The sequence below is a fragment of the Vulpes vulpes genome, chromosome 16 (assembly GCF_048418805.1).
Source record: "Vulpes vulpes isolate BD-2025 chromosome 16, VulVul3, whole genome shotgun sequence".
NCBI lineage: Eukaryota > Metazoa > Chordata > Mammalia > Carnivora > Canidae > Vulpes > Vulpes vulpes.
Genome location: NC_132795.1, coordinates 94,764,621 through 94,779,455, shown reverse-complemented (window position 1 = coordinate 94,779,455; position 14,835 = coordinate 94,764,621). Strand labels below are relative to the sequence as shown.

The following is a 14,835-nucleotide window of genomic DNA, read 5'->3' as shown; positions in this document are numbered from 1 at the left end:
CCGTGAGCTAGGAAACGAGGTCTCTCTCTCTAAGACTGGGCGTCAAGCAAATTCTGAGCAAGAACCTAAGAAGAACGCTTATGGGTGAAACGCATAAGATTTGGGGAATAGAGGACACCTCCATTTTGGCTTCCCTGGTGGCCATCAGCTGGCTCTTGGGTAACTGAATGTGTCAGAGAAATGAATGCCAGCCAAGTGGGGAGCTGAATACTTTGAGAGACACACATCCCCAAAAGGGGGGGTAAGTCGGACTTCCAGATGAATCTATTCCCTCCCCTCGGTCCCCCGTAGAGATCCTTAGAGCTAGCCACGTCCACCTGCTTTCTTTACATTAGTCTTCCTTGTCTTTTTTATAGGCTTAGTCAAATCATCCTTTACCCTTTTACTTCAGTTGTCATTTTCCAGCTGGAAAACAGCAAATTTGATCATTCAAACAGAAACAGCGTCTGTTGCTAACCCCTCAAGCTGGTGTGCTGGTTTCGTTTCTTGCAGCCAAACATTCAGTAACATGTGTTTATATGTATATCTTTTCCTTTATATTAGTAATAAGTGGGTCATTAAGGGCTGTATAATGAGAGAATGCAGTTTTCTGGCCTGATAAGTCCCAGAGCTTCATTACCAAATTCATCTTACATGTCAGCCATTAAATAGCATGGCATTTTCCTCTCTCATCCATGCAGTATCATTTAATTTCATCTAAATGGAGTTTTCTCTATGGCCATAATCATCATCATCTTCATCACCGCCACCATCAAGAAGCATTTATTACCTGCTGCAATGCATATGGTGCTATATTCGGTCTGGCTCCACACAGCTCCATCATCATGGCTCTCACCCATGGGAGGCTGCGAAGGACAAGGGTATTTTGAGAAGAGTGAGATTTGAATTCAAGTCCAGACCCCGTCACGGATAGCGGGGCTCGCTGGAGCTCAGCATCCCCCTGTGCTGGGCCATGCGCCATCTGAAAGTCCGACGGCTAGATCACCTCACCTCTGAGGTCCTGTTCTACTGTAACGTCGGGCCCTCCCCCGGATTCCGCAGCAGCCAGTTTAAGCAGGAAGAAACCCAGCAAAGGAGAGAAACGGCGGGGAGCCTTAAACAGGTGGCTACATCCAGAAATAATTGACCTCTGGGTCTCAGATCAGAGTTGTCCCTGCCAGCCTTGTTTCTCTCCCTGGCCTCAGCGTGGTTTCTCGGCAGCCTCAATACCTTCCGCCTCCCTTATTCCACTTGCTGTTTCTGACCTTGGCTCTTCCCATTTTCTCAAAGGCCTGGCCCTCTTATCCACCTTATCTGGGGTGACAGCCCACACCAGGCTCCCCGCCTCTGTTCTTTTTCTTCTCCCAGCCACACAGGGGAGCATTAGCCTTGCAGGTTTCTAAAAATGAAATCCTGAGCCCTGAGTTTCCTAATCGGAGGACTATGTCTGATCCCCTTAAAGGGCTGGGATAGAGCTCAGTGAGGGTCCTGAGAACTGAGGACTAGGGTTCATCATCTAGGAAATTATCCTGGACAAAGGACTAGAGGGAATGTAGGAGGAAGAACTCAAGACGATTTGAAAGAGAATGAAGGATGAAACTCAGAAAAATGCACGCAAGTCCAGATGGTGAGCACAGAAGCAGAGATAGAAGCAAAAACCTGAAAATTATGTCTGGGCTGTGCTGGATACACATAGAACAAAGGAGAAGTGGGCAGTAGGGGAGAGGGGCGAGGATTTAATGGGATCCAGAGAGGAGTTCTGTGATTTATGTCCTGAAATGTGCCCATGGGTCAGGAGAGGCATCACATCCGCTCCCAGCCTGTGTATTAATTAGATTGAGTCAAAAGGCATAAAACCAGATAGGTAGGCCTGATCCACAAGCGGTAACCAAATAACCCCTCTCACAATCGTAGTTATTTATATTGGCTGTTCATGACTCCGTGTTAAGTGCTTGGTATGCATATTTTTTCACGGAACCTTCCAAACTACCATTTTTGTTGTTAGCATGGTAAAATACACATACCATAAAATTGACTCTTTTAATCATATTTAAGTGTACAATTCGGTGGCATCAAGCACATTTACGATGTTGTGCAACCAACACTACTATCTATCTCCAGAAGTTTTTTCCTCATCCCAAACAGATTATCAGCCTATTCAATAATAACTTCGCATCCTCCCTCCCACCCCTGGTAACCACTCTTCTACATTTTCTGTTTCTGTGACCCAGCTACCTTTTAAGCGTAGCCGTGAAAGTGGAGTTGCAGCTTACAGGGGGCCGGGGAGAAGGGAAGTTTTAAAATAAACATATAAAACAAAAAGGACAGTCTACATTCTTGCTGAAAATACCTGAGGAAGAAAGGTGCTCTGTTAGTGATGGATGCACCACCTCTCGAGAAGTGTGACCCTGCCAATTTTACCTCCTTCGTTGTTCTTTTTAGGCCCAAAGAAAGTAGCAGCTTATACATTTAGGACCCTGTGCTACAAAAGTATGTAGTAGAAACACACTAGGATTGGGTTTTTATTGTTTTTTTAATTTCCTTTTATTTTAATTCCAGTGCAGTTAATACACAGTATCATATGTACGGCACAGTGTGATTCCACAATTGTACATATTTCTCGGTGCTCACCACCAAGTTACTCTTAAGCCCCATCGCCTATTTCACGCATCCCCCCAGCCGCCTCCCCTCTGGTAACCATCACTTTGTTCTCTACATTTAAGAGTCTGGTTTTTTTTGCTTGGTCTCTTTTTTCTTCATTTGTTTTGTGTCTGGAATTCCACATATGAATGAAATCGTATGGTATTTGCCTGTCTCTGATCGACTTCTTGCCATTTAGCACTATACCCTTTAGTTCCAGCACGTTGTTGAAAGTGGCAAGATTGCATTCTTTCCTACGGCTGAGTGATATCTGTGTGTATGTGTGTGTAGGTGTGTAGGTGTGTAGGTGTGTAGTTGCATATCACTTCTTTATCTATTCATCTAGTGATGGACATGGAGACTGCTTGCACAGTTTGAAGATAGCAAACAACACTGCAATAACCAAGGAGATGCCTATAGCTTTTTGAATTAGCGTCATCATATTCTTTTGGGAAATACCCAGTAGTGGAATTCCTGGATCAGATGGTAGCTCTATCTTTAACTTTTAAGGACCCTCCAAACTGTTTTCCCCTGGTGGCTGCACCAGTGTGCATTCCCACCAACAGTACACGAGGATTCCTTTTTCTCCACATCCTCACCAACACTTGCTGTTTCTTGTGTTTTTGATTTTACTCATTCTGAGTGGTGTGAGGTGATACCTCATTGTGGTTTTGATTTGCATTTCCCTGATGATGAGATGTGGGGCATCTTTTCATGTGTCTGTCAGCCACGTGTAGGTCTTTTTTGGATAAATGTCTTCTGTTCTTTTTCCAGTTGGATCGATTAGTTAGTTGGTTGAGTTGCATCCGTTCTTTATATACTCTGGATATTAACCCCTTATTGAATAGATCGTTTGCAAATATCTTCTACCATTCAGTAGATTGTCTTTTTGTTTTGTTGGTTGTTTCCATTGTTGCGCAGAAGCTTTTTATTTTGATGTCATCCCAATAGTTTATTTTTGCTTTTATTTCCGTTGCCTCAAGAGACATATCTAGAAAAATGTTACAATGGCCAATGTCAGAAAAATTACTTCCTGTGCTTTCTTCAAGGATTTTTATGGTTTCAGCTCTCACATTTAGGTCTTTAATCCATTTTGAGTTTATTTCTGTGTGGGGTATAAGAAAATGGTAATACCCCTTTATAACCCTATAACTAGTGTTATACCCCTAGTTTCATTCTTTTACATGTAGCTGCCTGGTTTTCCCAACATCATTTGTCAAAAAGACTTTTTCCCATCGCATATTCTTGCCTCCTTTGTCATAGATTAATTGATCATATAATCATAGGTTTATTTCTGGGCTCTCTGTTCTGTTCCATTGATCTATGTGTCCATTTTGGTGCTAGTACTATAGTAGTTTTGACTACTACAACTTTGTAGTGTATCTTGAAAGCTGGGATGGTGATATCTCCAGTTTTATTCTTTTTTATCAAGATTGCTTTAACTGTTCAAGGTCTTTTGTAGTTTCACACAAATTTTAGGATTATCTATTCTAGTTCTGTGAAAGATGCTGTTGATAGTTTGACAGAAATTACATCACATTAGGATTGTTGGGATGCTCACATCATATGAAGACCTCAGAAATTAAGACCAAATCAAGGAAGAACAGATTCATACCTTCCACTTCGCACTTACCTGCGGAGATATTCATTGAGTGGAATAGCAAATGGAATCATTTTTGCAATTTGAATTATTTTTCTCTCCCTTTCCTCTTTACAAAATGCAGTGTTGAATTCTTGTGTTCTGAATGTGTATGACACAAGTTCTTCATATTGTTATCCTCTTTATAAGGATGAGGCACAGAGAAGTTAAAGAAAATGCTCAAATTCACAAAGTTTTATAAATAATTGAATTTGTGCCTTTAAGCGCTACCCAAAGACTGCCCGTCAAGTGGTATTTCTTTCAAGCAAATTAGACTTTTTTCAATACTAACGTGTTTCCTTTAAAAAAAAAATTTTAATCAGGAGTGGGGGTGGGTCTTTGGCTAGGAAAGCTCATAAAAGGCACTTTTGAGGGTTATTCTAAAATTTCGCATCCATTTTCTCAAACTACACAATATGTAAATCTCTAGACTCCAGGGGCCAATTGTAAGTTGGTTTCAAATACCATGGAGCACATAAATCTTCCTCCTTCCTTCTTTATCCCCCACAACCCATAATCTATTCACTCTCTGACCTCCCCACAAGAAGCATGACTGCCTTAAATTTAGAGTTTTCCTTTCCATTAAACAATGCACATTTTTAACCCTATTCATATTTCAGAGATGGAGTCAATCAGCCTTCTTAGTGAGCTTGCTTACTGCCTCAGGTGAGAAGCAGCCTACAAGGACATAAACTGCCCGGGAGACACCATTGATTGGAAGTTGGGAGGCAGAACTTTCAGGAATGATTTAAGAATGCAGACCAGCCTTACTTATTTGAACTAGCAGAGGGGAAGGTCAGGCCAAAACCACGAAAAAAAAATCTAGATAAGGAAATATTTTTGAAGAAATATTGTTTTACGACTCCCAAATACCGATGATAATTTAAGTTTGTCTCAGTTTATCCATTCATTCTATGCTGACTAAAAGCTCTTAAGGACCTACTCTGAGGAATAGATGAGACTAGTCTCTAATTAGCATAACTATTATAAATAAATGTAGGATATTCAAGTGTTTGAAAACAATTTTTTTCCAAGTAATCATGTTTACACCACGAATTCGTATTTCTTGTAAAGAAGGGTATGCTGAGTAAAGGCAAATGTTAACCAAAAGTAATATAGTTTCCTCTCTGCATCGTAATTAACTTTAGTCCATTGCAGATTAGTCTTGGTCCAAGTTTCAATTACTTTATGACCAAAGCAATACAAATAAACATGATTAATTTAATAGCAAAATTCACTTTCATAGAATAATGACTTTTTTCTGGAGGAAAATAAAACAAAAGAAAGGTGACTCATGGTTTGGTGTGTGTAAAACACACAGAATAAGTGATTTAAAAAAATATATAAAATTCTCCTCTCTGAAGAAAGACTTGATAAGCCAAAATGAGAACAAGATAGGAAAGTTGAGGTATATTCACTAATTTCCCATTTGGGGAAGTCGTCTCTTTCATTATTTATTCTATTTTCAAACGCCAGGCTCCAAATGCCAATGTGATTTTCACTGATGTTCTTAGGCTTCGTCAGGCTACCCAGCCCCCACCCCTGCCTTTCCTTCCTAAATTTAATTAAAACCAGCATTCGTCCATACTGGAGAGAAACCCTATTTACATAACACAAAGAAAAACAATTTTTAAAAGCCCACATTAATCATGAGCTTTAGAGAAAGTCACCATAAATAGGATGTATCTAGCCAAGCGACAAGCTCCAGCCACTTAAGAAAAATATGTCTTTCCAGCCGCAAAGATACCAGCGTTACTGGGGAACATAGCCCTTTTGTTCCACAAATTCCTCATTTTCATGTGGAATTACCGTGACTTGCCTACCCTGATATAGAATAATGCATATTCAAAGTTGTCTCATCTACCCATTTAACCTAATGAAAGCTGAGTTTTATTTTATGGTAGTGCCAGGAGTAGAGGAAGGAAAATTGAGTACGTACTATGAGTCAAGCAAAATGCTCAGCACTCTGAAGGCATTCCTTCATTCAGTACTCCCGCAGCTGCATGAAGATGTCCAAGTCTGCCGACCTGGAGCTTACATTTTCATCCACAGAGGTCCCAGAGCTTCCTACTTTCTTGCCCACAGAGATGCAAGGACATATTTAAGAACATCAGACATCCACTGCCTCCTTCTGTATTGTGCACATAACTTCTTTTGTGGTTTTTCACTTCAACCATTCCTTAAGAAGCATTTTGGTCAAAAGGAATAGAAAAGTATAGAAAGACTACCAATGGCGGAAACCTCAAATGAGTGACCGAAGCAGAAAGAAGAGTACAGAGTAATCAAGATTTTCACAAAAAGGTTAACTGATGAGCCGAGAGCAGAATTATTCATAATCTAAGACTTCATCTCAGCACTCTGCCTCACTTACCCCAAATGTAAAAAGATAATAACGACACTGGCCTATACTGGCCCCCCAAAAAATGTAAGAAGAGTTATATAATTGTCATAAACAACTATGCTTATCAAAGATAAAAGGGAACCATAAATTATTCACTTTTTATGATAAGCCAGTCCCTTGTAGAAGATTTTGTGTGTATTTTCTTTTTTTTCTTTTTTTCTTTTTATTTTTTAAAAGGTTTATTTATTTATATATTAGAGACACACATATTAGCATTTATTAGAGAGAGAGAGAGAGGCAGAGACACAGGCAGAGGGAGAAGCAGGCTCCATGCAGGGAGCCCGACGCGGGACTCGATCCCAGGTCTCTAGGATCACACCCTGGGCTGAAGGCGGCGCTAAACCGCTGAGCCACTGGGGCTGCCCTTGTGTGTATTTTCTTATTTAATCAATACCATCAATGGTGAGTTAGGTATTGTCATCCTCATTTTACAGATAAAGAATTTAAAGAAAGGAGAATTTAATTCTTTGGCCAAAGTTACACAGCTAATAGATGGTAGAGCCAAGATTTTAATCCATATTTGTCTGATTACATTTCTCTACCTACACCTACTCCTCCTCTCTGACCAGACGTGGTCCTGAATAGAACGGTTATGGCCATATCGTCATGAGATGTACCATGTAGAGTGGATGAATTGGCCTGGATTTTGTTGCTGACACTCACCTGTGATTCACATTTACTCTGTGTCCTGAGATGCCATGAATATACTGTCAGCTTCTTGGACACCTTGCAAGATGTAAATTCCAAAAGGGCAGAGTTTGTTTGTTTGTTTTGAAATATTTTATTTATTTATTTATTTATTTATTTGAGAGAGAAAGAGTATGGGTGGGCAGAGTGGAAGAGAGAGAGGGAGAGAAAGAATGTCGAGCAGACTCCCTGCTGAGCGTGGAACCTGATGCAGGGCTAGACCCCAGGACCCTGAGATCATGACCTGAGCTGAAATCAAGTCAGACACTTAATCAACTCAGCCACCCGGGTGCCCTTATTTATTTATTTCTTTGTTAATTGATCATTTTCTTTACTGATGCATCCCAGAGAGAACAGTGTCTGACATGTGGTACATGCTCAGTAAATTTTTGTTGAATGGATGTAGCGAATGAATGAACCGCTCTGAGCAGAGCTCCAGGATAGCTGTTCTTTCTGATGATTCAGCCACACATAGGGTGGCCTTGCCCCTTCCTAGAAATTATGTGGGCTCAGACTGATAGTTATGTCTCTATGACCTTGGTGACCAGGTGAGTGGGAAAATACCTGTGATTACTATTTCCTAGAAAATATAGAGACATCGAAAGATGAAAATAGGGAGAGGCTCCCACTAAATTACACACAATCACTCCGGCTAAAGACTAGGCTGCTTGCCTTGACGTGTCCTTCTGCCCAGACTTCATGGATTTATGGGATTTCTTCCTGACCTTGCAGGGACGCTGGCTGGGGGGATGTCAGCTACATCACTTAGCTTGCTTTCCTACCTCATCCTGGCCAGTTTCAATCCTGAGTCCAATACTGACTCTTTCTCACGTTATTTTTGGATATACGTGTCTAAAGCAGGTCGTACTGGCCAGAAGGACTCTAGTTTGCGTTTCCAAAGTCCATTCCTATAGGCGCAAAACTCTATCGTTTTCCCCAGGGCAGCTTCTGAGTTTTTCTGTCATTTGTTTTTAGAGGGCCATCGTAACCCCCTTTAATTATTGAAAATCAACAGAAAGTCAGTTTCTGGGTAGACAGTCTTGCAAAGTGACAAGTTCCAGAGTCACAGAATTACAGCTCACTGATTGTTGAGATTTAAACAGTTAACTGACAGACCAGGATGCCTGCTTTAGCTATATGGGACTGGAAAAAAAGAGACGAGGAAAGGATTTCTTGCCAGGGTTGTTTTTTGTTTTTATGTGTTTCCTTTGCTTTAGTGAAATGCCCTAGAGATGTGTCATTGCTGAGACCCCCAAAACCAAGGCCTTTGATTGGCCTTGCCCCTTACTCTGAACAGTTCTATAAACCAGACTCAATTCTTGCTGTTATTTCCAGTAAGCATGTAAAAATTACTGAAAAATCTCTTCCTTGATCCAGGTCTAAAATCATATTTGTGACTTAGTCATTACATCTGTGATGACCTGGATTCTTGATTTCTGAATCAGATAAGCTATTCCTCATTAGCTTCCCGCTTTCCCTCTCTCTCTAACCTTCCCTAGGAGTTCCATCAACCTTTCTCTGAATGTTTAAGACAGTTAAGATTCCAAATTCAAGAGTGTACTTGTTAATATTTATCAGAAGCCCTTGGGGACCGAGTTTGTAATGGGATACAAGCTTGCCAAAGTTGCATGCATATCAAAGATTTACATATATAGTTTAAGGAGCCCAGATGCTGCTCTGGGTAATGTCGCACACGTCCTGCCTCATATAAGCATTACATAACTAATTTGGGGTCTTAGCATACCCTAAATCTAAATTCCTTCTCTTATGACCCCTAAACCTTTACAGTGACAGCCTGTGTCATCCTTGGAAAGTAGGTAGATAACCTGAACGAACTCCAAACCCTCCTGAGCCTTCCCCTTTATAACTTGGTCCCTTGTTTCTGTTTCCAGCCAACCCCTTCTTGACCTCTAATCCTCCCTCTCCCAGACACCAGCAGCCAACCACAAAGTCCCAAACCTTCTGGGCATGAAATTTCTCCTCTGTCTGGTCAGAGGATCCCTTGTCACTTTTTTCACTCATACACATTGAATTTATTGTCTCACATTTATCAGTTCACCAAACAGGCATGTGTTGGTGACCAACACTGGAGGTAAAAAGATCAAAGTTACCGACGTTCATGAGAGGCTGATCTGACACAGGTAAACTATTGCTTAGAGTCTTTCCCAACAGTGGGCCACGTAGACTTAACACTTTGAGTTTGGAAAGCACAATTTATAAACAAAAGCATGTTATCTGCTAGTGCTTAGCCCTGAGCTTGGGGCACAATTGAACACCGATTGTGTGCTCAATAAATGCTCTCAGTTCATGAATTTGTGAATGTCAAAATATTGACCAATTTTGCAGCCCTCTAAGAGCAAAACACACGCTATATTTGTCCAAAGAGCTTGTCTCCCAAGTTTTTGATTGGATCCTTAACCCATACATAATTTGAGCATGCAGCTCTGTGTACAACTGTACATAATAATATATCATATTTTTTATAAAGCATATGCAGAATAATAAAAATAGAATGGGATTTTTAAAATACATAAATAGAAGTTCTGATATTGAAGCCAATATATTAATTCTCTTAAATATATGGGAATGTCATCCCAATGGTATAGTCTCAAAATTGGAAATTTCTGGAATTTCCAAAACAGTAGAAGAGATGCATATTGGAAACCTAACGAATCAAATTGACTAAACGTGTCTTAATTCATTTTGGATTGTTTTAAACCTGGAATTTATATTTTGAGGATACTGGAGTTCTAGAAATTTGCCTCAAACTACACAACGTGAAATCTTAATTTAGGAAGGACTAGGAAACTGATCATTTTCTCTATTTCTACTTGGTTCATCCCTTTAAGCCACTAGTTTCTTTCAAGAGATGGAAAAGCAGAAAATGCAAAACTTTTTTTTATAATTCAGTATTTTCCTAGTAAAAGTCAAACTAGTTCTTAGATTTCCTTGAAATATGGTGGAATTCAAGGACAACAGGAATACACAGAGGGAGTGAGACATCAAAAGGGAAGGATATTGACACTCTGGAGTGAGGCGAGGGCTTCTGACTAACAATCAGTTCAAAAGCCAAACCTTTCAGGGGTCCATTGGCCCAAATAGTTCAGAACTCTACAGACTTCCGGTTAGAAGCAGAAGCACCTTCAAAGTCACCTGGCCCAACACCCCTTTTCTACAGCTAAAAGGACCAAATTCTCAAACAGTTAATGGAAACACATAGTGGTAGGGGTCCCTGGGTGGCTCAGGGGTTGAGTGTCTGGTCCCGAGGTCCTGGCATTGAGTCCTGCATCCCCTCCCCACTGGGAACCTGCTTCTCCCTCTGCCTGTGTCTCTGCCTCTCTCTGTGTGTCTCTCATGAATAAAATAAAATCTTAGAAAAAAACAAAAAAGGTAACAGTGGTAGAACCAGGCTTAGAATTCACATGGCTGGTTCTCAGTCTAATTCACTGCACCATGCTGCCTAAGCAGTGACTTCCTTAAAAAAAAAAAATTATCCATAATTACAAATTTTTTTTTAGTACCAGGAACTTTTCCAAATGCCTCATGAGTTTGAGTTTAATTATCCCAACGACTTTCTTTTATTTTTTCCTTCGCAGTGAGTATGTGTGTATTTTATTTTTTCTGCTTTATTGAGGTATAATTGACAAAGAATATTGTAAGATATTTAAAATGTACAATATGATGATAGGGTATGTGTACACATTCTGAAAGGATTCCTGCCATTGAGCTAATTAACATATCCATCAAATTAGATATTATTATGCCCTCTCGTAGAGATAATGAAACTTAGGAATGGAGAGGTTAAGTAACTTGTCTAACAATGAAAGAGCCTGGGTATTTACTACTTATCTCATCACTTCATTCTCAGGAAAGGAAAGAAAAAATTCCAAATCATGACCAAGTCAAAATAATCTAAAACTGGGTTATCAGAGTGGCTGTTTTCATTGGCGAAGATATTACAGAGTTCCTGCTACTCCTTTCTGACAAAGTTCTGACTGTATCTGAATACTTTCATCCTTCAATTACTTAGCGAGCCTTTCCAGAGGATCCTGCGTGTCTGTGATTGTGCCAGGAGCTGAGGACTCAGGAGTGGAGGGCAGACTCAGATGTGCTGTGAAGGGGTCCTCCTCTGGTGACAGAAACTGAGAAGGACGTCGTCACCACAAGGGTGAATCACAAGCACAGTGCAGTGGAGGCTGCGTGTGCTGAGCTGGCTCTGTCGTGTTGCACTGGGAATTTAGAGCAAACCCAAACCATCCAACGGTAGTAGGACACCTTCCTTCTTCAGCACTACCAGGAGAAGCTATTTGGGCACTGGGGCAGCCAGACGTAAAATGACAGTATCACCATAGATCTCCAGAGAGACATCTGTTTAGCAGCATCACAGTCTCCTCAAAAACAAACAAACGAACCAACAACATCAACAACAAAAAACCCAAAAGTAGGTGGGAGCAAAATTACCTCTGATCCACTCTGACTGATTTGGGATTGTCTTCTATCCAAAGAAGTCCTCCACTTGCGGATCAGTGCCAGAAATCCTATCCTTAGTTTTTACCTATTAACCTTAAGGCTTGGTATAAATACTTGAGGTGAGATGAGGGTTGAGAGTTCCCTTTTCAACTATTCAGTTATTCCCTACTTGGAATTTAAGATGTGCCAAATTCTGTGTTTCACAGAAGGTTGTTAACTTTCCCTTGGTCCCTAGGAATCCAGAGCGAGAAGAAAGTGGGGCCATAAGTATAGGGAGCAGAGAAAACAAAGCACCAATGACTGTCATGGCTCAAGAAAAATGTGGCCCAGGATTGCGTAGAGTATCAGTGCAATGGAAGTCAGCTTCATCCAGAGAAAGACCATGTATTTCAGAAAGGCAGGAAGCTTGTGTGGCGGCGCAGCGTGAAAAGAATTTGCACTGGGCACCAGCTCAGGAATAGTTGATGCCCAGTCCTCTCCGCTCTACTGCTTCTGCTGGGGTCCCTTTGGTTTTCCCACCAGGCATTAATTTGGAGTGTATTTTCCTTTCCCAGTCACCTCTCTAATTAGAGTCGTGTAGAATTTACTTTACCTTATCATAATTATCCAATAGATTAGCTCCTGTTCTTGAGCAGCCTTGTTTAAAGCACTTATGGATGTTTTCTGTGTCCTCCCCATCGTACCAAGAAGTTTAAGTTTTTAAGAAAATATTGAGAGCGCCCTTGGTACTTTCATGCCTCGTGATGACCCTGCCGACGGGAATCAGTCACCACGTCTGGTTACAGCATTGACCTGGAACTGCCAGTAATGAAGAAGATGTTCTTCTGAAGGATCCTGGCATGTACAGTGCTGAGAAAATGACTCAAGGCTCTAGGACGCCATCCATCATCACCACTTTTGAAACCAAAATTGCAAAATCTAAGGATGACGCTGTCACTGAAATTCCACCGTTTCCCTTCCCACTGTCCTGCCTGCCCGCGCGTGACACTATCGGCCAAGACTTGGATGTCACAACCTGCTGGGCAATAGCACAGTATAAACATGATCTTTGCTCTCTGGTCGATTCAGAAAGACTAAACTACATCCAGATAACTACACCATGCTTCCTCACCTCCTGCCAATCAGGCAGCATGTTAAAAAAAAAAAAGGCTCATAATTTATTTCAAATAAATTTCATAAGCAATCACACCAAGGACACTGAAAAGCAAGGTTCCAATCTTTGCACGCATCCAAATATTGTGTCAGTGTGGGTGGGATAAGCCTTTTCTCAGAGTTTAATGCAAAAAAAAAAAAAAAAAACTGAAAAAAATAAGCTCAATTCCCTTTCCCTCAATCAACTAGAAAAGGAGTTTGAGATTGTCTTGGGTTCCCAGCACCACCGATAGCAGGGCTCAGGGACCCCCGGGAGGAGGCTGGGGGAAGGATTATGGGCCTCCCAGCACCCCCAAAGACAGCGGCTTCATCTAAATTTATATTTGACATTCTACGTAAAGTTTCCTTTCACAAATGAATCTGTGGGAAAGGAGGGAGGAATAGAGCACAGAGGGTTTTCCAGGGCAGTGAAACTATTCCGCGTGGTATTGGGGATAGTGGATGTATGCTGTTACTCGGGTGTCCAGCACCATGGAATGTAGGACACAGGAGGGAACTCTAATGTCAGAAGCTCTGAACTCTGGGTGATAATGAAGTGGCAACAAAGGTAACAGCGTAGGTCCATCCATTATAACACGGCCGGGGAGGCTGAATATGAGGGAGGCTACAGCGCGTGGGGACGGGAGGCCTATGAGAAACTCAGTACTCTCCCCTCAGTGTTGCTGTGAACCTATAACTGCTCTGAAAAATAAAACCCATGGATGAAAAAAAAAACAAAACAAAACATGAACGTGAAAACTCCTAACAGTGCTTTGGAGTCTTCACCCCCCTAAGCAGTTAAATTGTACTTTCCTCGTGCCTGAGTCTCATCTTTAATGCACTTAGCACCGTCCTATATTCATGCCCCTTATGAGGAAGCAGATGTTGGGCTGGCATATGGTATCCACTCATAAATTTCTCTAACCTTTCCCTGGTGTATAAGTCACAGGCAATGATGGGTTCCGGTGACCGGCCTTCTTAGCTCTCCCCAAGGAGCTCTGGAGCACTGGTCCCATTTGTTCACCTCGGGTGGGTGAGCCAGTGCCGTGGGCATCCATCCACTGACAGCAGGCCCAGATGGAGGCAGCAAGAGGCCAGCAGGCTGGATCAGGCTCTAAGAGCTGCACCCAGCATCCCACCTGGGAAAGCCAGGGCTGCAGGAGCCGGTGGTCCCGTGCAGCCTGCAGGTGGCGATTGGAGAGGCTGAGCCAAGAGCTTCAGCTGCGTGGGGTGCTCAGAGCTGAGTGGAAAAGGGGGCTGACGGGCTACATGGGAGGTCCTGAAGCAAGCTTTCCCAGGTTAGATTACGGAACAGAAGAGTTTACGAAGGCCAGAAGAAGGCAGGCCTCTCCTGACTTAAAAAATAACCTTGTAAAAAAAAAATAATAATAACCGTGTACTTGCCCACCCTCTTCTTTCTGAGAACTGCAATGGCACGAAGAGGCTGATTGCGTCCGATCCCTTGCGGGTACCTATTTTGCTTTAGTTGATTTAACCTTGTCTCCTGACCTATATGGCCACTAATCTGAGATTACGAGCCACGTCTCCTGGAACCTCCCTCCTTTCTGAAGAACCTGGCACAAACCTGCACACGGGTTACACACTCTTGATCATCTATGGATTAAAGGACAGATCGGAGCCACCGTCATTGACTTTTCCCACATGGACGGCAACTAATACTGATGCTACACTCTGTTGTGCTTACACGGTCACGACAGGTCATGTGCTTTCATGAGTATTGCCTAATTTGATAGATTATGGTGCCTATTTTACAGAAAATGACTCTGGACCAGGGTCTAAGCGATTTGTCTAAAGCCACGAAGATTTGGAAGATAAAAGAAAGACAGAATTCACATTCCCTGACTTACACCTCCGTGGTAGCTGGAGT

At 41.8% G+C, this 14,835-nt stretch overlaps 1 long non-coding RNA gene across 1 annotated transcript in view; it reads right to left on the bottom strand.

Annotated features, from left to right (window-relative positions):
- Positions 1–12,480, bottom strand: part of LOC140595876 (uncharacterized) — a 60,074-nt gene extending 47,594 nt beyond the window's left edge. The window contains exons 1-2 of the long non-coding RNA XR_011997819.1: positions 12,409–12,480; positions 770–845 (exon numbers count right to left, since the gene is read on the bottom strand). This is a non-coding gene — a long non-coding RNA (uncharacterized lncRNA). The remainder of the gene's footprint in view (positions 1–769; positions 846–12,408) is intronic.
- Between the last annotated feature and the right edge of the window lie 2,355 nt (positions 12,481–14,835).